At 39.5% G+C, this 24,430-nt stretch overlaps 1 protein-coding gene across 1 annotated transcript in view; it reads right to left on the bottom strand.

The window, feature by feature from the left end:
- SLCO3A1 (solute carrier organic anion transporter family member 3A1) overlaps window positions 1–24,430 on the bottom strand; it is a 241,036-nt gene that overhangs the window by 181,126 nt on the left and 35,480 nt on the right. The window lies entirely within an intron of this gene.

Raw genomic sequence — 24,430 nt, 5'->3', positions numbered from 1 at the left:
TGGTACATACTATTTTTTGTGAGAGAAAATAAATTCTCTTTGTAATTTAGTGATCCATTTTGCTAAATATTCTTCGCTAAGGAGTCCAGAGGGTGGCCCTGTTCAGTGGGATTGTCCACTGGACCTCAAAGCAAGGAATGAGCTATAGATGAATAATTGCAAGGTACACTATAATATTCTCCATAAAACTACACATTAACCTGCTCAGCTCATTCTATTGATGCTAGCAGATAAGACTGATAACAGATTTCCTTTACATTTCACAAGTAAAGGCCCTATTACATTTGTTGGCCCAGATTTGATTTGCTTTGAATCTGCATCTTCAAATCTGCGCCATCAAATCTGCTGCAGAACTTGTACATGTGAATGCACCCTAACATTAGAACTAATTATTATTAGAATGCATCTCTATACAGGCTCTGCAATTGAGGGCGCTTTATAAATAAAAAAAATAAATAATAATAATAATAATAATAATAATAATAATAATAATAATAATAAACACGCCCTAGAGTGATTAAAAAAAAAAAAAAAAAAAACTAAAGACATCATACAGCCATGTGCATAAGTCCTAGAGCAATATGGATGTATCTCCTCTTTGGAAAAGTCATACTACTTTTGCTTACAAATCTAAAGTTATTACTTGCTTTACCATGTATCGAATGTGTTCTATAGAAAAAAAAAGACCAGGCAAAACTCATATAAGAATAAAACTGTCTTATAACAGAACTATCATTAGAATGCTGTTGTTGGAGCCACTCTTAAAAAGTCATTTGCCAGCATCTCGATTTGAGCCCATATTTTGGAGAAACGCTCTTCTCTGTAATACGTTCCCTTCTACTATGCCTGGTTGCACTGATAGCTTTTAACCTTAATTGGTCCTGTCTTTTCAGAGCTGCTGAGCTTACACACCTGCTGGGTGTAAAATATGTTACTGTCCTTTTTTGGCAAAGTTTCTCTCTCACTGATCCATCTAGTAGAATTGTGTACTGCTTCGGAGTCAGGATAAGTGGAAAAATAATGCAAGTTCAATTTAGTTTTACATGATACAGAACATTTTGTTTATTTATTAATGTTTCTTTCTTTAATTTTCTTTTGAAATCAGCAATGTGTAATGGTCACAGAAAATTATAAAAGTTATCTAGAAAAACTGAATAATGGAAGTATGAGATGGGCAAGGACATGACAAGGTTATCCTGGCAGGTAATAACACAGCCGTTTGACTTCCCTTCCATAACACGTTATGTTTATAAACAGTGATAGACTAAGGCTATGTTCTCACAACGTTTTTTCAGCTCTGTTTAAAATGTCGTCTGTTATTTTGAGCCTAAAATAACGGACGTCATTTACCTGCCTGGCCTCCCCTTAGTTCAATGATGGCTGCTGGTACATTATTCTAGTTTGGGTTACTAATGGCCCTTTGGGTGCGGCTTCATTGAAAAGCCCAATGAATTTAATAGTAACAGAGAAAGAATGGTGGAAAAAGAAAAACTCAGCTCAGAGCTGGCATAGGTTTCGGTATCATTTTTCCCCCGGAAAAATGATAAATGTGGTGCACGCAGAGGCCGCGCCCCCTCTGCATACTGCCCCACCCCCCGTAACGCCCCTCTCCACCCCACTGGAGAAGGTGGCCCAGATCAGCCCAATGCGAATAAAATATTTGCAAAAAGACCTTCTGCGAATATTTTTCCGCCGATCGGGCCTATTTGTGCCGAAAAAGGGCATTTTTGCCTTTTAAAACATGTCCCCTATGTGTTTATAAGGTCAGTGCCATATTGTAATGGCTAACACAGGCAAAAACAAAAACAAAAAAGGCAGAGCGCCTGATCGGGTAGTACACTCAGGACCACGGTAAGGCAATAATGTGACACCGATTGAAGGCTCACCAGATTAGGTTGTGCATAGCACCAGGTCCTGCATGGTCTTGCCACTGCAGATGGAGGTGATGGAGCACGCTAGGTCTCCCACATTACTAACTTTTGACCATTCTTATCTGAGGTAGAGGCCGTGTGCCTTGGAAACGTGTTTGTAATTATTGGACTATTAAATAAATTTACCCCTTTGGATACAAAGCCTGCACTTATGGTTAATGTGTTTTTAAAGTTTGGAAATTGTAATGGTTTCAATTAATATACAAAATATCATGACATCCTCAACACTTGTATTTAAATAGGCAAGTGAACTAAGTGTGTCTTGCCAACAATAATCTGATGTTGAGACTTGTTAGAAGAAAAAAAAAACAACAACAGTAAATGTAGTTTCTAACCAAGAGAGAGAAAATGACCCAGTTCTGGTCACATATAATAATGCACCAGAAAGAGTAAAAAAGAACTGATTAAAATTTGCAGCAATGTTCCAGACATCTTTATAGAATTCCTATCAAGAAGACATAAAGCATTCACTTAAGGGAACATCCAATCTAAAGATTCTATTACACCTCTGAATGCTACAATAGGCGAGAACAGGAACTGAATGCAGTCCTATCCCATAGGCCATTTACACCGCAGTGTCCTCAAAGATATAAATTGGATGAGAACACATCTTTCCAGGAATTGCGCTGGGATAGTGACATCTCCGGTGTCTCTATGACAAAGCCTGATCATCACAGACAAATGACTCTGCCAAGGTTAGGGAAAGGGATAGAAAGCAACAGGAGTTAAACTGAAATTAGACAGTGGATTAGGTGAGGATTATTATCCCTGACCTGGCTTTCTGCACAGCAGACAGATTACACCAGTGTACACTGGTAAATAAAACCAACAGATCAATAATACCGCTTCTGTCTGTTTTTACATAGAAAAGTAAGGATTATTACAGGCCTCGCTATCTATGTCTTATTCTGCAATAAAACACGCAGAAGAGAAATTGAAAATGTTATTTGCTGCCAATTGCAAAACAGAAAGCAATGCAACTCATTTACAAAAAGAACTGAAAGCGGCTAAAACAGACTGTAAACTGGTTTCTGAAACCTCTATTACAGGAGTAGTGATAGCGAACCTTGGCTCTCCAGCCGTCGCAAAATTACAGCTCTCATCGTGCCTGGACAGTCAAAGCTTTAGCTTTGGCTGTCAAGGCATGATGGAAGTTGAAGTTTTGCAATAGCTTCAACTTGCTCTATTATGTGTCATTATTAGAATAGTATAGTCAGTCTCCTCTAGAAACCCTTTTTCTTTAAATAATGCTGCCTGTTGATCATGGGTCTGGATTCTCTATCCACCAGCATTCAGCTGCTGTGGACAGGGAAAGCTCTGGGTGGAAACTCATTTCCCTTGCAATGGTTAATATAAAGGAAAATATAGATGGTAACTATGTAAATAAATAGGTGTCCATGCCTAGCCTGTCTCCCTGTGAAAAGCTGCTTGTGGCTGTACCTGCTAAGAATCAGAGTCTGGCGATTATCTTTTGTGGTCCCTCCAGAGATCAAGACAGAGAGAGATTAAAGAGAAGAAGAAGGAAGCTACAGTATACAGACTGTGGGGAGAGGTGTACAAGAACTCCATGGCATCTCTTTACAACCTTTCTGGGATTTAAGCTATGCGTAGTAACAAGTGGCTGACAAGCTACAGAACGACCGCAACAGTTAGGAGCAGCATCTACAGTTGTGAGCAGATACTTTTGGACAGAGCCAACCCGTTAGCATTGACCTTTAGAAAAGAGAGACAAGAGAATATTTGCTACAATGGAGACTACAAGTTTCAGCCACCCCAATGCACTTCAGTTTATGGGATGCCCTAGACCGCCAAATTTTGTTGTTAAAGAGTTTAAAATGAATGTACCATGTACCAAAAAGTCAATTGGTGCTGGCTCGATTGTACGTTTTTTTTTTTGTTGTTGTTGTTTTTTTTTTTTTGCTTTATCAGCTACTTTGTAGCGTCTTTGCATTGCTTTGAAGAATAATCTGAGGTCAAGTCGCTGTTGAACTCACTGTGGTTAATTCTGTCGGAATTACCAAGTTGCATATAGGGACTGTCAGCCATCTCGGAGAAGAGGAGGGAGAGACCAAGAGAAAAGCTCACATACATTTTTTTGTGTCTTCAGCAGAAAGAATCAGCTTATAAATGGAGAAAGGAGACTGAATAGATAATAACAAGTTTGGAATAAATTGTTAGTCTCACCATGGGCAGCAACATAGGAAAAGTTATTTTTGAGCAGAATACCCCTTTAAAGCTGTCAACCTAAACATTATTACATAAACATTTATATAATGAAAAGATATGCAATTGTCAAGATACCTTCTGTCACCATCTGGCATTGATTTTAACATTTCTGCTTGCTGTCATTCAACAGGAACCCACTGTCCTAGGCATGTGGTGGACACTCAGGTGCTGGGCAGACTATATTTACAGTATAGTTATTATTGATATGTCTAGCCAAGCATCAGGCTGATCATCCCATGGCCAGGGCACATACTCGGGGGAGAACAAAGAAAGTTTCTAGTGAATGACATCAAGCAGTTGTAAAAAAAAAAAAAAGTAATAATAGTTAAGAACTGAGAAAAAAAAAATTAAGACTTCTACTTAAAATTTTTAACTTTCAATAGTTATTAGCTGCAACAGGATTACCCCTCTAAGTAAACGGTAAATGCAATTACAGCCAGAAACCAAAAGACACTTTCTTTGTTCTACAAGACATGATAAGTGGCTCTGGATATCAAACTAGACAAGTATCTGTTTTTATGTTCATGTATAATTAAAAAATAAAGAAAATGTAATCAGGAAACAAAGCAATAACAAGATCCGTGTAGCTCTCCATTACGTGACAGAAATACACCAGTGCACTAGGAAGGTAATAAATTCAAGCCCTGGGTTCTAAGCCTGATAATGATTATGGCAGCTGACAGGTTTCATTTTGCATTGAAAAGAGTTTTAAATAAGTGTTCTTATTAAAAAAAAAAAAAAAAAAGTTTTGATGGGTCAGGGTCTCACTTGAGGGACCCCCACTAATCAGAAGAATGAGCCAAGAGAAGTGTGCAGTTGTGCATTTCATTCCCTTGGTAAAAGAGCTGTTTAAAGCATACCTGTTATGATAAAAAAAAATAACATGTCAAATACTTTGATCGCCCAATCGATCGTTCAACGATTTTGAAGCAACAATTTGGTTTTTATAACGATCAGCGTTTAGACAAATAAATCTTTAGAAAAATCGTAAGAAAAATTCGTAAGAAAAATCGTTAATGCGATCGTTTTTAAGATCGCTTAATCCCATCTTTTCCATAGGGTGAATCTTTGAAAGACTATTTACACGAAACGATCTGTGAATTTTTAGCAAACAATGAATGATTTTTCGCTCATCGCTTAATCGTTTGCTGTGTTTACGTGTAAACACAGCATTATGGTCCTTTTACACGGAACAATTTATCGTTCGAATTTGCACGATAACGATCGAATTCGAACGATAATCGTACGAGTAAACGCAGAGAACAATCAAACGATGAGCGAGAAATCGTTCATTTTGATCTTTCAACATGTTCACAAATCATCGTTGGTCGTTTTGCAAAAAATTTGCAGATCGTTCCATGTGAACATTCTTTCAGCGATTTCACCTATGTGTGAGATAGGCTTAAACGATCGCAAAACGATCGCATAGCGAATTTTCCGTACGATGTATCGTTCCGTCTAAACGCTGATCGTTATAAAAAAAACATTGTTCATTCATAATCGTTAATCGTGCGATCGGGCAAATTATCGCTTCGTGTAAAAGTACCATTAGTCTTGTTCTCGTGATCGGCATTGCTGAGACCCCACTAATCAAAACATTCGACATGTCCCTATGACATGTTAAAAGTAGTTTTTTTATGATGACAATTATGTTTTAAAGTGTACAACACAGTAGAGAAAGGACCATTAGGTTTTTCTGGTATGCTGCATCTTATCCTGCCTAAGCATAGCAACATATCAAGATATAAAAATAAAATCATTAAACATTCATCAAAGGGGTACTCCGGTGATAATCTTTTTCTTTCAGATCAATTGATGTCAGAAAGTTATATAAACATGTAAACTAATTCTATTTAAAAATCCCAAGTCTTCCAGTTCTTATCAGCTGCTGTATGTCCAGCAGGAAGTGTTGTGACCCTTCCAGTCTGACACAGTGCTCTCTGCTGACATCTCTATCTGAGACAGGACCTGTCCACAGAAGAAGAGGTTTTCTATGGGGATTTGCTGCTGTTTTGGAGCAGAGAACACTGTGTTATACTGGAAAGAATCCACCACTTCCAGCATTACGAACAGCAGCTGATAAGTACTGGAAGACTGGAGATTTTAAAATAAAAGTAATTTACAAATCAATATAACTTTCTGTAATCAGTTGATTTGAAAGAAAAAAAATGGCCACCAAGATGGTAGGGTAGCATAAACCATGCTTATATACCCTCTTGAATTATGCTGATTATTCTCTTGAATTAAATATGTTTCTCCTCTCAGCATACTGACCCTTCATCCCCCTTACTCTGATACCGTCCGCTGATGTCCGCTAAGTGGACCACTCCATTCACAACCTTGTCAACCACCTTTACAGATGTTATGGGACACTACTTGTTCTATTGAGTGACTTTCCACTTTGGTTCCATTTATTTAAGCATTGCTTACAATTATTTTTTTAGAGGTGACGAGCAGTGAATGTAATTGTTGACCACTGAACCATATAGCTGTAAAGGTACGGTGACAGTGACTTCTATTTCTGAGTTACTTTGTTTGTAACATTGAAACGTCAACCTATCTGCAAGTCCCCCTTGTAGCCATATTCATTGAATTACATCCCATCTGCCTTGCTTGGGTAACTGTGAATTGTAAAAGGTGACTCAAGTTCATATAATCTCTCCAGCAATAAAATCTGAAGAACTGCTGTGAACAAAACAGTCAAGTCTTGACAGAATAAGTGCAACTTTAATTTTCTTTTCATTTCCTGTCTCCCAGTGCGACACATTTGTCCACGATCACAAACTCTGAGTGTTTTTTTAGTAATTAGAGTGATTTAGGACATGACACAGCAATGGCAAGACGATAATTATTGATGGGAAAGATGTAAAAGTCACTCAAGTACTACAAAACACAAAGGCAAGCAGAGACTTCTAATTTATGAAAATAGAACCAATAGTACACGTCTGTCTTCTGTAAACCAAATACAATCCATTGGACTGCTTCTTATGTTCAATACCTATTTCTATTTTAGTAGTAACAGATGCAATTACCCAGCACGGGACCACCTAATGGTAAGCTGTGTGAAAAAGCTAGCACACTACAGAGTCCCGTTACTGTGACCACTTCCTACTTTCAACCATGGCAGTGTTTAACTCATAAAGAAAGTCATATGTTAGGCTTGGTGGGTATATAAGGTGCAAGGATAGGATGTCTGCACATATATCTTTTGTTGCTATCATACAGTAGGTAAAAGGGAAGAGAAGAGTTGCAAAAAAAAAAAAAAGGATCATTATTGGCTTTCAGGCCTAGGGTGGAAGTATCTCGAACTGTGTAGTCTATGAAATTTTCATATGCTGCTATGGCTAATGTGTATTGGTTGAGAGTAGCAATCTATTCTCTCAGATGACATGCACCTACAGTATATATGCTGATTGTCTTGACTGGGGTAGATAAGACTTTCCAGCACAACAATGAAACATACGACTAGAAATGTCCGTCATTGGTTGAAAGGACATAAGCAAGCCTTCCAAGTAATACCCTTGGCCCCTAATTCCGCAGACTTGAACCTAATTGACCATATCTGTCATGTTAGCTCTATGAATCCTCCCGCATGTACCTTCCATCAGCTGCGGGATACACTGCAGTCAGCATGGTTCCAGATGTCTGTGACAACCTACCTGGATCTTAGCTTGTGTCATAATTTGACTCCAGTTTGCATACATTTTCACACATTTATAATATATATCTTTTTTTTTTTATTATTATCTTTGCGCTGCTAAAAATATCATCTCAAATGTCCTTCATTTGTTACATCAAAAATCTAGTTTGACATTTTCTGTGGCCACCTCCCCCCCAAAAAGCAGTAGGATATTTGATATGTCCATTTTTTTTTTACATGTAGCAAAAACTACACAAAAAAACACTGTGTAAAAAAGAACCAAACACAAGTAAATTATGAATAAATATAAATCTCTATCAATGAACACAACAATTAATGTCCGGTCACACCAGCCAGTTATTCCTGCAGAAATGACAGCAGTTAGTATGACACAAATCGACTGTTCCATCTGGATACACTGATACCAAAAAGGTAGAAAGCCTTTGGTGGGAAAATTGAGGTTTTGGAAGTTATCCATATTATAAAAATGTTAAAAGCCCTTGGGAGAAGTAACCAGATGGTGGCAGATGTGACTTATAGCAAATACACTGCATACATAAAAACTAAGCAAATATGGGCAGCGACTGCATTATCACATTACACAGGTGACAGCAAGGACTCTCAGAGAGAAGTACAACACTTTTTCAGCAGGGATCTGTCATAAAGACATGCAAGGCAGAGGAGGATATCTGGTATTAGAGAGGTCTCACCTTCTATCATTTGTAATACAGGAATAGAAACACATTAGAGTCAACTGGAGGGCACATGCCGGATACATCTGAGGTTTTGCCGCTAGCCACTACTTATAGTCTAGATCAATAGAAGTCATTTTACCTAGTGTGAATCCCACTTTCTGCTCTCCTTACATCCTTGTGAGAACCACTTAAGCTGACAGAATATTTATTAGAAATGCTTTGTCATATATTCTTCCAGAGATAGTAGAGTCTGCCATTTCTTCCATAGCTATGTCTGCAGCTGTTCCTTTGGATCTGACATACGGTTGCATCTGCACACCAGGCAATCTTATCTAGTTGTGCTAAACATTTTTTTATGCTGTAGTTAAGCTAAGCTTCTCAGACTATTGTGGCTCCATCTGCAATCATTTCAAGCACAATTGCACAATATCAAATATGACCTGTCAGTTCTCCTGCTGATATGTCTGCCTTTTTTAAGCATTAAAGGACAACTCCTGGTGATCCCCCCCCCCCCCCCCCAGTAATTAAAACACATTACAAAGTTATAACTTTGTAACATGCTTTAATTACCCTTCTGCCCCCCTTCCCTATCCCCCCCCCCCCCCCACACACACACACAAGTATTCAAACACATACAGCCCCATAGTAAGACATCAGCAGATAACTAACATGTTGCTCAGCTCCGATTGACTGAGCAGGCTGCCAGTCATCTGGTGCTGCCGATCGAAGAAGAAGGAAGTACCGGAGTGAACAAGACATCGACAGGGGTCTCGGGGACCATCGATTTGCGTGAATTTCGAACAGAGACGGATTAAGGTGTTAAGGTTAATTGTTTGTGTTGGAGTTGTCCTTTAAAGTTTTGATCTATAGGGGTGTTTAACCTCAATTATCATTGGTAGCCATAAGTGAACCTTGAGCACACTCTGTATTTGAATACTGGTGGCTGTCCTAAGCCTGCCTGGAAAACACGGATACATCTATAGTCTGTATACATGTTTTCCAGCACTCCCTAAGGTTGCATTAAACTACTTCAGTCCCGTATTTATATTTAGTTTTCATGCTTTAAAACAAAGCTATACTTAATTGTATCCAGGTCCAGTCTCCTGAAGCCAGCTTTGTAGTCTTGTGCTAGTTGAAAAAAAAGAGACTAAACACACAACGTTCCATTCAGTACAGAGAGTCATGGCTTAATGCATCCATCAATTACATAACTGCCTTCTCTGTGAGCGTGCAGATGATTGGGACTTCATGTGTGTGGTCTTTTTTTTTCCAACCAGGACAAGACTAAAAAGCTGCCTCCAGGAGACTGGACCTTGATCTTAAGTAAGCACAGCTTTGCTTTAGAGCAGGGGTCTCAAACTCGCGGCCCTCCAGCTGTTGCCAAACTACAATTCCCGCTTTAGCTTTGGCTGTCCAGGCATGATGGGAATTGTAGTTTGGCAACAGCTGGAGGGCCGTGAGTTTGAGACCCCTGCTTTAGAGCATCTCTTGTCTTTGTCTACCTATCTACCTCTCTACCCATACCTTACGTTCTGTCAACAATCTGAACATGAATAATCATAATGCACGTTAGATAAAACTTGGCCAAACCCAAATTACTTTCTTTTGAAGCCCTGGTTCCCCAGCCCGTCTATTCTTTAAATACCTCCAAAACATTTTTTCAACACAATCAAGACTACTAGAAATCTCCACAGATCTCTTACACAGTTTTAATCCCTTTGCGTGGAATCTGAATCACCATGACACACAGTTTCAATAATTTACAACAGATTACTATCTACTCGACAGGATGAACCTGCCTTTCATAGGGCATGGGAAAGAAAAGAAAAAGTAAAGAATTCACAAGAACCGACTGGGATAAGTCATTCGATAAGTCATAAAGCATCCGTATCTTACAAAGATCAAGAAACCAACCATAACATTGTACTGAGATGCTACAGGGTCCCTGCTTTATTGCATACAATTTATCCCTTAGTTCCAGACACCTATTGGAGGTGCGGACAGGCTCAAGGAACTATGACATATTTATGGTGGGACTTTTGGAGGAAGGTGAATGAACCCTCCTACACCATTACAGGTGTTGACTTGCATAATGATCCAGCAACACTTTTGTTAATGATGCTCCAAGGCGCTATTTAACACCACAAATCCCTCATACACAATATAGAATTATACCTAGAAAATGGAAACTGCTGGATCCTACTACAATCTATGAATGGTGCCAATCAGCAACTGGTGGGTGGAGTTTTCGGCTTCATTTGAATATTGAGGACAACAGAATAATGAGGACTACTGGGCTCACACACATAATGGAGAGGACTACTTATTGTCCATGTTATTTAGGAGGATATCTCCGAATCAGCTGCACAGAACAATGTAAGTGATACACCACTCTGTTCAGCTTCTCTGTCACTACTTTATGCTACCCTGAGATAGGACAGCATACAACTACTGACAGAGTCTCTTTAAAAATGTCTTCTTCCTCCATAACAGAGACACGTGTAGTCCCAGATTCTTCAAAAGACTGTTTTCTTTGCAGTATGCTATTCTGTATATTAGGTCCCTATACACATGTAGTATGAAAGCATGCCATACTGTTGATTCCCAGGTGAATGCTGGTGAAGGGGTCAGGACAAAGATTAATGAATCAGTAAAAATTTGCTTGGTGGTTATTTTTATGATGGGTTTGCTATTTAGGAGCTAGAGTTCCTGAATTCAGGGCAAAGGACTCTGAAATGTCAAAATATGGATATTTATTGGAACCTCCTTTGCATCATATGGAGGAACCACTGAGAGGATAATCGCCTGTCTTCAAATTGCTGGTGTGGGGAATTTTCGTGAGATGTTTCTGTTTCTTTACTGTATTTACGGTGTTTCTTTACTTGTATTTCATTGATAATATATGAACTTAAAGTATCTATTTGCTGTCTCAGTTAAAATTTGCATCACGGCCACAAAGAGAAGCGTGAATTCTATTTATTGACAAGCTAGAGAATACTCCATCCGCACAATTAATAGGGAAGCTGTAATACACTAATGGAGAAAAACCGCAGCACTTTATTTCACGCTACTTTTCAACATTACTCTTCTGGGAAATGTTGGTCACAGATAAAGACTTCCAGCAAAAAAAAAAAAAAGTTTAGTTCATTTAATTAGACGTGTATTAAAATAAACTGTTCTAACGGGAATGTGATTTGCTGTGTACACCGCATTACCCGGGATGCTTGGTAAATGCCTCAGAGAACAAACATAGTTCTAATATACTCTGTACAAAATGTCCTCAATGAACTGATCTGAATGAACGACCAATTATGTTATCCTCTACATTGTTGTAACTTATCTGAGATCAGGGTATCATGGCGATGACAGTGCCAAATAATGGCCTGTGTCCACGGTTGGTAACTTCATGTTTACATGTGAGGTCACTAGCCTTTAATATTGTGATTGCAAAAGATTCAACAATGATGGTTTTTCATGATTACCGTAGATTACGGAAGCCCCTACTTCTTCTGAATAATGTAATGCCTGGTATGCTGTATGCATGTGTCAGACTTGGAAACCTAGGGACTAGGGATGGTCCGAACCTGCCAAGGTTCGGGTTCGTATGAACCCAAACGCTCGGCATCAGATTCTCGCTGTCTGCCCGCTCTGTGGAGCGGGCGGATACAGCGCAAGGAACACCTGGAAAACTGGGATACAGCCTATGGCTATGGCTGTATCCCAGTTTTCCAGGCGGTCCTCCCGCAGGATCCGCCCGCTGCACAGAGCGGGCAGACAGTGGGAATCATTACCGAACTCGGTTCGGACCATCCCTATTAGGGACCACAAGAAGAAATTACCAATAAAGAACCAGTGAAAAACTACATGTAGTAGTTATAAAGCTGGGGCCCACCGGAGGATTCTCCAGTCCTCTGGTGGGCCAGTCCGACACTGTGTATGCAGGTCTGCACTGGAAAATTGTTTGAGGCCACAGAACATTGTGCACAATATGGAGTCTGAAAGCCTGGGCTGCAATGTAAATGTATGCATGGAATGGGAAAGCAATGCAAGATTCACAATTAATATGCTAACCACAATGTTAGTAGGTAGAGGGAAGGTGTTCATTATATATTTTTTTAATCATGATATTTTGGATGCATGACATCACATGTACACATGAAATGCTAAATCACTGCATAGGAATACATGTGATATCACATAATATCACAAGATGCCTTCATTTTTATGTACATGATCAGTGAGCTATTCCATATGGCTTTGAGAAGAAAAAAAAAAAAAAGAATTCTAGGTAAGGAGTATTTACATATTGCAATAATTCTGGTTTTTCTTTGCCTTTTGGACATCCCCCCCCCCCCCATTGCCAACAGCTCGTTGTCTAGGTTACCGGCCACCACTCTGCTCAAATAGCACCAGTCTGGTCTAGTTTATGTACTCTATATCTCCATGATCTAGATTATAGCTATAAATACGCCAGGCTGACCACGATCAGGAGTCGTGTTGTCTCAGGAAGAAAGTGGCCATGTTTTTGTAGCACTGGATAACCCATTTAAAGCCACATTTTGTACTTAAATATTTAATATCTATATATGGTATTGGATGAACCACCATGTGCCAAAACCACACAAGCACTTACACTTGCATACTGTAAACAGTTTAGGGGAACTATTAGAACATTTGTGTAAACTGTTATCCCCTGATATCCCCCTGCCTCATGTTGGCAGTGTTGTTATTCTTTTTTTCTATGCGTCCTGACATTCGTGAGCATTTTGTTATAAGATATGAAAATCACTGCCTTAGGAGCACTGTGGGTGTTGCCCTGGAACCCAAAGCACCCCCCTCTGCCTTCCCAGCCCACTCCGCCCACTATGCATATTCATATATGCATAGTAATGGTGCTCATTACCGCGCATATGCCGGAAGCAACCCATCCAATATGTGAGCTCTTCCTTGGACAAGAGCAGTTACAAGTGCCATTACTATACATATATAAATGCATTTAAAAAATCTCAAGCCTTCAAGTACTTATAAGCTGCTGTATGTCCTGCAGGAAGTGGTGTATTCTTTCCAGTCTAAGGAAGCTTAAGTGCCCATACACTTTCAAGAACTGTCGGACTTACACTATAGCACTATAGCTCCCAAACTCCTTATAAAGATTAATGTTCAGCATTGTTAAATGTTAATGTACTCACTGTCAAAATATGAGGAGTATTCTGCTCCCAGACAGCTCTGACGGTGGCTTATCTCTCCCAGTATGATAGGGTTGGGCAGTTAAATCCCAATCGGCAACAGCTTACCTAACAATCGGAACACATAAGCATTTGACAAATAGCTATAGAAAGTTTAGCTTTTTTTTTCTTTATTTTTGTGTATGTGTCTAGCACACCTTGTGCCTTTGCAAAAACACCACACAACAGCACTATGCCTGCGGTAAGGACTGTCCTTACAAATCTTTTATTGATGCATAATCACATTTCTTTTGTATGAATATTTGTAAGCATAAAATCAATAGATAACACCATGTAACAATTTTCCAAAATTTTTTTGTTCCCAGTTGTAAAGTGTGTATTCCCTGTAAACTTTGCTTTTGTGGTCAGCACAATGATATTTTGAAATTGATCTATTTTTAAGAATATTCGCCATATTTCAAGATACTTAAGAAGCTTCTAGAATTGTGAGAACTATCAAGAAGTTTCTAGAACTGTCCAGAATTACCTAAAACTTTCTGGGACTGTACAGAATTGTAGGTAGCTGTATAACTACAGTTATATAGGGCCACTATAGCCCTTCCTGAGAGACGGAGAGACATGATCTAATTGATTGGGATTGCATAGTAAGTGGTCAACAGCCATCACAGACAAAGGGCAATTGACCCAGACAGACAGGTGTGAATTAATTCTCTATTCAGATTCTGATTAGGACAGTATTCATACTTCACCCCACACCCATTACAGGAGGAGTTTAGTAAGGACCACTACTTTCAAATGTGTATATTGTGTGTTACTCTGCTACCGGTAGAGATAAGTGAATCTTTCGGACTTTTGGTCCGAAAGCAGTTCGCTCTATCGTCATGCGTGTGATCCCGGCCGCATAGTTGCGCTCCCGGGAATATGCGGCCCGGATATTCCAGGGAATCGATCTGGAATTCCCTGAAATATTCTGGCCGCATATTCGCGGGATCGCAACTATACGGCCAGGATCACAGGCATGACGATAGAGTGCAGATGCCGTAGGACCAAAAGTCCGATGGTCCTCTCATCACTAGCTATTGGGTGATCAGTCTTGCTCTGCTGAATCCTCAGTACACTCTTGTACTTTGAGGCTATGTTCACACTACGTGAACAACCGGCCGTTCCATGACCGGCCGGGTGATCTTTCCGGCCGCGGAGTTCTGATGCGGGCGCATCAGCGTGCGCCCACATCAGAGCTTCCCATAGCCCACAGTGAAACAAGCGGCCGGAGCCGCTTGCTTCACTGTGTGAATTGACAGGTCTTTCTGCGGTCAGAATTCACTGAATTCCAGCCGCAGAAAACTGACATGCCAGTTTTTACCGGCGCCACACGGGATCCCGCCCAGAGCGCATAAGATGTGTGTATGCTCCGGCCGGGATCCGATTAAAAATAAAGCTATGTCCCACCCTGCAAAACTACGACTGTAGTTCTGCCGCGAGAACTACGGCCGTAGTTTTACATAGTGTGAACATAGCCTGATACTGCATGGAATAAAGATTGACCATTTTTATTTGCAGTTTGGAGAGACATCGTTTTTCCTTACAGTACACAACAACTTAGTCAATTTAGATGGCATCAAGAGGTTGCATACATCTAGCGGACGCATTTTGCTTTGTATGTGGCCATTTTATAAAGACAAGAGCGAAAAAGTACTCTGTGGAAGCATCTGCTATTATGTGTGAGGCCTACACATCCATCTCTTCCTGTAGCTCACCCGGCGCACCTGAAAGAGGAATACACCAGTGTCAAGATGTTGCTAGGTGCCCTGAAGTATGAGGAGTACGGCTGGGAAGTTATTGGAGATTTCAAAATGGTGTCACTCAGCGGACATTATTGGAGATTTCAAAAACTCAGCGGACAGAGTTCACTGTGGGGAAGAACAATGTAAAGTGGGAGCCACTGGTGGACCCACGCAAGGTACTGATGCCACCACTACACATCAAGTTGGGGCCCATAGAACAATTTGTCAGGGCTCTATGTTCAACTGGTCCAGACTCTGATAAAGAACTATGCTGCAATGGGCTGAAGGATGTCACTCAAAATCCATATCCTTGATGCTCATCTTGATAAGTTAAAAGAAAACTTGGGAGCTTATTCAGAGGAGCAAGGTGAGCGCTTCCACCAAGACATTATGAACTTTGAACGCCATTACCAAGGATAATATAACGAGAACATGATGGCGACTATATTTGGGGATTTATTCGTGAATCTGATTTGCAGTATAGTCGTAAATCTCGGAAAAACACAAACTTCTGAACAGTTTTTGGTAATCTGTGTAAATTTGCAATTCCTATAGTGTTCTTAGTCTGACTGGATAAATGAGAAGATGCTAAATCATCTGTTTCTATAATAAAAATTCATAATTTTCATTGCCGTGGTCACAAAAGCGAAGTTTATGATGAATGTAAGCAATTTTTAATTTGTTTTAGACATAAGCAATTGGAATATAACATTAAAAAACTGGGAACAAAACTTGTGTTACATACTGTAATAAAACAAAAGAGAGTAGCCTTATTACATGCAGGGGCTCTCTAAAATTTAAATACACCATTAATTTTGAGGACCACAACACGAGAATGAATAAAGTGAAAGGTTCTGCCATTGAATAGGGATCATTTATACCAAATGCTTTTTTGCTGCGGTCACAGATTTCCGTGAACACTCAGCAAGTTTGCAGATGTGAATAATTAGCGCAGACATAAGTCGCTTAGATCATTTTTGGCAATGCATTCAATACTTATCTATCAAAAGATCCTTCTCACTTGCTGAAAACCTGAAGAAGATTGGCAAAACCCCGGCTGCTATTAGATAAATACGTGTTCTGTAAAGGGAAACATTCTGTTCTTTGTAGCAGTTTACAGGCTACAGGCATGTTTGGATACTGGTGTATTGAAGCATCACTTTAGAGCTTCCCATGCAGTCTATTATTGCAGCTGCTCTGTTCTGCGTTGTGATCGGCCAGGCTTTAGACAAGCTGTCAGTAAATGAAGCATCAATCATTAAATGTATCAGAGCTCTACAGGTGGCTTAAGGGGGGCTCCACTAGTACTCTGTTATATCACAATCTCAGAGGAAGGTGGACATTTAGCTAGCCATGTAGCCGAATTATTTTATATTGGTGATCTAACAATAGTGACCCCATTGCCAAAACACGTCTACAACAGGTCTAATGCGAGATGCTACAAGTAAAGCATTTATCTCAAGATTATAACATATTGCCTATCCTATCCCTGGGACCCCTACTGATCATGAAAAAGGAGGTCCCTTGTATCTGAGTGAATAGACGCTCAGCACACACAATTAACTGCTGCTCGATTTACTCTCTATAGGGCCGTAGATAGCCATGTATAGCAGTTGTCAATGTTCAGTAGTCATATGGCAAGTAAATGCAACAATGGCCAAAGATGCACCCATCTCTACCATAGACCTCTTTTCTCATGACCTGTGGATGTCCCAGTATGGAAAGACCCCCATTGATTAGATACTAATCACCTGTCTACAGGTAATAATCTTAGGTTAACCCATTTAAAACTGGAAGATTAAAATCATTGCACCATCGATAAAACCATCCAGAATCTGGGGCATGCTGCATGTTTCAGCTGTCTGGAGCACACCTAACAGTGTTATAAAGTATAATGTAAAAAAAGCCCTTGGTGATGTATGGGTCTTATGCCTTGTGTGCATTGTAATGACAACATTCATTAAAATAGTGCTGAGGCCAGTTGGAACCAAACTGTAGGGACTTATATAGATGCTGAAGTATGTTATGTATAAAATATATTTATTTATTTTTACTTTCAGTAATCTTTTGAAGGAAGGACTAAAGGGATAGAATGTAAAAAATAAATAAAGGTAAAAAAAAGAAAATTTTGAAAAAAGTAAGAGAAAAGTAAAGGAAGCCCGACTTACACATGTACCTGCTCCCCATCAATAACACAGTACAAGATCTACCAACTCTGTTTCTAAGAAAATTACATTTACATTTTAAATGTTTTTGGGTTATGTCATTGGTTCCATAAAAATGGACTCTGTCACCTCCAAAACACCCACTAAACTTAAAGGGAAACAATCAGTCCAATTGGGCTGATATTGTTCCCAGGAGCACTGTATAAAGCTCCTGCAGCAGGACCTTTATATCGGAGAAAAAAAAAAGATTTTTATTCTCCAGGCGCGTGACAGGGCAGAGGCAGGGAGGTAGTCATCTGGGCTGTTCCCCACACATATCTAGTCACCACTCTCTGCCTGTTAGCGAGCTCTGCCAGTAATGGACCTCTCTGACTGTCAATCATCCCCTCCGAGCGTGTGACTACTTGTCTGACTACTTCCCCACCTATGTCTGTCACACGCCCAGAGAATAAAACTCTTTTTCTCTCCGGTATGAAGCTTCTGCAGCAGCCGTGGCCGGTACGTGCCAAGGCTGCTGCAGAAGCTTTATGCAGCACACCTGCAATAGTAATGACAGCAGTGGGCAGGGAAGAAAGCTAAGGGGGTGAGTATGCAAATGAGAATCAGGGAGATGCATGATGGGAAATCATATCTTGGTTATAGATTGTCTTTTAGAAAAACTTGTGAATCAGGAATGGCAGCAGCTAGAAAGACAGAATACGGCTCAAAATACTAAGAGGGACTTGGTGAGGAAGCTAGCATTTCATTTTTTAACTTTTAAGTGGATAACCCCATAAATATTAATGCTATAATGCTATTATTTTATTTATTAATTTTACCTCTGTTCTTTAAATGATTTGTAGCATTTAAAATTATTCCAAATTTATAACAGAAAAAGAAAGGATTTGTGTCTTTGTACCGTCTGTAGTCCTGAGTCCTTTGTGGCTTTCACATAACATTTTCCTTTTACTAAAGATTCCTATACCCATATTCCAGCATTCTTGTGATGTGTAAATGTCACCATCTACTCATCGACTGTCCAAGACAGCTATTTCGGCCACAGAACAAAACAATGAATGTCAAGTTGAACTTTCAATTTCTGAATCTACTAAGATTTAGAGTAAAATGATTACTCTGTGAAATAACATGTTCTCGGTTCTTAAGTGTACAAATCCAGATATCGTTAAACCAGCAGCTATACAAAGGGTCGATAGCATCAAAATATGATTTCTTTTCCCACGGCTGTATACTACGGAGGAATAACTGCACTGAAGTTCCTTCTGTAGTGGAAAAAAACAACTATTTATCAGATTGTCTTCACATAAGAAAGTTAAGAATGTCAATGCAAACACAAATATTTCAGTGGGCACATCATTTAACAGAGCCTTGCTTTATCTATTGTTAGAGAAAAAATTGCAAAAATACCATCAAAGCGGAAACATTTTCGTCACAGCCAATAAATCGCACAACTAAGATAAATGATCTACAATATTTTAAGATGCAAAGGTAGGCCACGTTCACACAACATATATTTTTTATAAAACAGCGGCTGTCGTTGCAGGTTTGCAACAACAGCCGTTATTTAATTACATCAGCCGATCGCTTTAATTACTATGGAATCCCATTGTATACACTCCGGCCGGGATTCCATGCGGCCACACAAAAAACTGACATGTTAATTTTGTGCAGCTGCTATTCATTGAATAGAGGCTGCACAAAATTGCCTGTGCAGACAATGTAAAGTGTGTCTCTGGCTAGACTTTACATTGTCTGCAATGGCTTACTGCAATGCGGGCACACCTGAATGTGTCTTCATTCTAATTCCAAAGAAAAAAAGTTCATCTGGCCGGTTCTGAAGTACTGGCCAGGGTGAACTACACAGACAGTGGCCGTTCTATGACACTGCCATGTCACAGAACGGCCTCTGTCTTACAAAGTGTGAACGTGGCCAAAAAATTAAATCATCTGCATTGCACTGCAGTGGTGGGAGGTGGACAAGTCTAGGAGGGGAGGTGGACTAGAAGATAGAACAGGGGCAGGAACATAATAAAGAAAGTATACCTACCTGTCCTTGTGACTCTACTGCGCCACTCTCTGGTCTCTCAATTTTCGACTGGCTTCTCTATACATCAAGGCCCCGTTTTCTACAGCTGGAATGTCATGACCCTGTTAATGCATTGCTCACCCAGGCAGTCAGGGACTGCAGAGGTGTTCACCCCAGTCACCCCAGGTTGGGTGAGCAGGCAATCTATTGTTATCATTCAGGCAGTGCTATGAACCACAAGAATAGGTAAGTATACTTAATTATGTTTTCACACATTTATTTATTTATTTATTTATTTATGTTACTAATACATTGCTTTAATAAAGTTATACTACTGTAATTGCTTACTTCTTCTGGAGATCTATATCCAAGAGTAAAAAGGACCAGTGCATGAGTATATATGTGTTCTTTAAACTTGCACAGTATGCTTTTGCTTTTCAAGCCCCAATGTGTAGATAAACTTTTCAGCCTGTCCTAATGGAGGTCAACTAATGGTTATAACCGATTTCCAGTATTCTGCTATTGATGCTAGTGGGATGTGTAAGTATCACTGTGCTAGTATACTATGTTCCAGCCTTTTCTTACCTATTAGGTCATAGCTATCATCAGTGCAACCGACCGTGGTGAGGAAAGATCTATCAGAAGATCCGTGCAGAGAGCTCTATGCAATTTCATGTCACATTGCCCCTCTACAGACAAGAATAATGAGGCAGCCTCCCTGGTGACCATGTTATTCCTAATGCATGAGTGTGGTGCTCACTCTTCTAATGTGTTCAACAATTTTTATGTTGAAAAGGAAAATAATGTGGCTTCTGTCATGAACAATGTGCATCAACCATGAAGGTGATTTTCCATTTTTTTTTATGTATAATGAATAGACATTTAAAGGGGTTGTCTGCTATAGGCAGTGCACATATGCTCTACTAGGGCTTCTTAGGCTGACAGCCATTCTGGATTTCACGTTACTTATAGTGAAAAACCACTAATGTTTTTCTGTGGGGAGGGGGGGGGGCTCCAGTGTCCAATGAAACCAATGGGCAGCAATGAATTGCAGTGCATATGTAATGTTTTATTTTACTTGCAGTTACCAAACACCAAGAGAAGGTTCACAATCACACGTTGCAGAATTGGTGTCATTATTCTATGGGGACTTTCAGACAGAAAATCCACTGTGGAAAACAGCAGTAGCTAAGTGGATGAGCACGAGCAATCCACACCCTGCAAACATTTTTGCCACTTCTCCACTGTCAATCGTCTCCATCCAGGCAGCTCCATAGACTTATTGAGACTTATCATAGAGCAGGCTAGATGGAGATTGTTGGGAGTCAAAGGATGAAACACAATACCATGCACTTCTTCCGACTCATTCGATCATTTAAATGTTTATCATGTCCCAAAACCAAGCCACGAACATTGAAAGCATTCCCAAGCCTATTCACTAAATATAGGGAATAAAACAAAGTGAGGACAGAGCTTAAAGGGATACTCCAGCAAAAAATGTTTTTCTTTCAAATTAACTGATGTCAGAAAGTTATACATATTTGTAATTTACTTCTATTTATAAATCTCAAGTTTTCCATTACTTATCATTTGCTGTATGTACTGCAGGAAGTGGCGTATTCTTTCTAGTGTGACACAGTGCTCTCTGCTGCCACCTCTGTTTGTCATAGGAACTGTCCAGAGTAGTAGCAAATCCCTATTGAAAACCTCTACTGCTTTGGACAGTAAGGCTATGTACACACTATGTAAGAGACCAGTTGTTCCGTGACCCGGCCGGGTCACGGAACGTCCGGTCTCCAAAAAGAGACCGGTACTGCAGTGCCAGCCAGATAATCTTTTCGGTCAAAGGGTTCTGATGCGGGCACATCTCGCTCCACAGTGTGTACTGACAGGGTTTTCTACTGCCGCTATTCACTGAATAGCAGCGGCAGGAAACTGACATGTCAGTTGTTTGTGACACCGCTAGGGATCCCGGCCGGAGCATATACTCCGGGATCCTATAGACGGAGAGGTAACGTATATTTTTGTAATAACCACAGCCGTTGCGCAACGGCAGTGATATGTTGTGTGAACATAGCCTAAAGAAGTAAATTACAAACCTATATAACTTTCTGACACCAAAAAGATTAATAAAAATTTCACCGGAGTACCCCTTTAAGCTGTTAGAAGATATATAGGTAGATTGTTCATTAAATATAAATACTGTAGGTTATGTTCTTGCCCTTGCTTGCATCATCTTATTACATCATAGCATGAAAATCCTGTATGCATAGCCATTGCTCTCTGTTATGTGCTGGCCTTTACTTACCCTGACTTCTCAAATCTACATTAAAGAAATGACATTATTTTTGTGTCAACATAATCATAGACACTCCAAGGCTGTTTGCAAAGCAAATATGTAGATACGACCTCATAATGATATTACCTATAATTTCCATGGGCCTGTTGTTGTAGTACAAGCTGACTAATTGGAAGAAATTGCTTAACACTGCAAAAGCCAATGTTTGCCTATAGAAAGTGAGCATCAGCTTTTATATTCTTTCAGGGGAAAGGAGGAAAAATAAATAAATAAGGGAAAAAAATCTAAATCTTGCAGAGGACGGAATAATCTGAACAATCTTGAAGCTGATTAAGATTCAACTTAATGTTCCGCTCTTGTAATTTAACAAGTAGCGGCATCAACCAAAGAGAAAAAGCACATCTCCAAATTGAGCATTATTTTGTGTTCACCCGCCTGCTGCATGACAAAAAGCTTTTCCGGTTATATTAATTGTTTCATCCTATAGGGAACGATTCTTATTAATAATTTCAAATGATGGAAATTGCTCTCATTTTGCCCTTAGTACAGAGAACAGCAGCATGTCTTATAAATACCTATTCCTCATAGAGACAAATCAATTGTAATAATGCTTCATTATCTACTCAACATATCAACAGTGCAGCTTCTCATTTATCAGCTATTTCTGCCTTTTAGGGCATTTCACTGAAATACAATGATGCAGTACCACAATTACCTTATGTAGTACCACAATGTTCCCATATAGGATTTGCGCTCAGTATTTTGGTCAGTATTTGGCAACCAAAACCAGGAGTGGATTAAAAACACAGAAAGGCTATGTTCACATACTGCTGAAATTGGAGTGGATGGCCGCCATTTAAAGGCAAATAATCTTAAAACAATGGCCATTGTTTTGCAATAATGACCGTTATTTGCCATTAAATGACGGCGACCTACTTAATTTCAGCAGTACGTGAACATAGCCTTTCTGTGTTTTCATCAAATCCTTGGCTGCAAAATACTGACCAAAATACTGTGTGGAAACAGCATGAAACTGCAATGTGTGAACATAGCCTTATAACCAAGAAGAATTAATAATAAAAGAAGAGTCATAGTAAAATAATAAAAATAAAAAATGCCCACTTACTCCAGATCCTCGCAGCTCCCATTCTAACACCTTCTGGTCCACCTACTGATCACATCTTGCTGCTACTTTTGAGATGAGCCATGTCAGCAGGACTTTCCTGCTCAGCCAATCACTGACTGTGGCCAGTGAGGCAGGTAGGTCCCACTGAGATGGCTTGGTTCAGGTAAAGCAACAAGCAACGATTAGCAGTAGACCAGAAGTCACTGGAATAGGAGCTGCGGGAAGGTGAGTAAATATGAATTAACTTTTATTTTTAGTTATCTTATATTTTCTTATGTTTTATTGCTTCCAGCATTGCTCCTTGGATAGAATGTCTTCATAAAACTAAGGATACACAACAATTTTGAATGCCACAGGGATCGTGCAACCTCAGATCTCCATAGTGCTCTCTGTCAGTCTAGGTGCAGCATAGCTAAACAGAGTGATTGGGATTGGGACAGCCTCAAAAAATTCAATTAAAATAAATATTTTTGCAGCCACTTATGGGTCGCAACATGAGCCCTTCTACTTTGCTTAACCGCGATGCAGCATGATTCACACAGAACACGTTGATCATGGTGACCTGTTGGAGCTTAAATTGCCACTGCAGTGTCTATGCCCATTGTGCCACTGTACAGGCTCCATAAACTCAGCTTTTGTGTGTATGAGACATTAAAGAGCTGTTTCTCTAATACATAGTATTTATGGTTATTATTGTACGGCATTACAACAGCAACTGTAGACATTACTCTTAAAATAAAAAGATTGCATACTGTGCCATTCTGAGCTAGAAAAATATCTGAAAGAAAGGTCAAACGTAACGGAAAGGTTCTAGCTATTAAGAATAGATTTGCATGCATGTAGCAGATTTTCTTACAGAAATTCTTGCCAACTAAAATGGATTATTTTCTTTTTTTTGCAAGTTCTGCCAGGGGAATGCTGGGGCCTTTCATGGAAGTTATTGGGGAATTTCCTGCGTTTTAGCCCCAAACACAGAATGTAGTTTTGTAAACCTGTGTAGGTCATAGTTTGATCGAAGTATCAAAATCTTACTCCTTGGTGTGTTCCTAATATTCCATGCTTGCAGGAGATTGGTATATACCAATTGTACTAATGATATTATTGTAGTTTAGTACAATGGACTGGACAACTTAAATAGAATGGCAAGATAAATCACATGTTCTTATCAGACAGAGTGAATCCTAGCTAGTGTATAGTGAAATCTGTATTTCAACCTAAGAAGTAGCATATGATGTGACTCATACATATATCCTACCATTCAGCTTATATAACAAGCCATTCCACGGCCAGACATGGAACATCATATATTTATAAGAAATAAATACATAGAAAACATTAAATAAATTCAGGTTCCT

This window comes from Dendropsophus ebraccatus, chromosome 1, assembly GCF_027789765.1.
Source record: "Dendropsophus ebraccatus isolate aDenEbr1 chromosome 1, aDenEbr1.pat, whole genome shotgun sequence".
Taxonomy (NCBI): domain Eukaryota; kingdom Metazoa; phylum Chordata; class Amphibia; order Anura; family Hylidae; genus Dendropsophus; species Dendropsophus ebraccatus.
The sequence above is the reverse complement of the archived record's forward strand: the minus strand, read 5'-3'. Positions and strand labels throughout refer to the sequence as shown.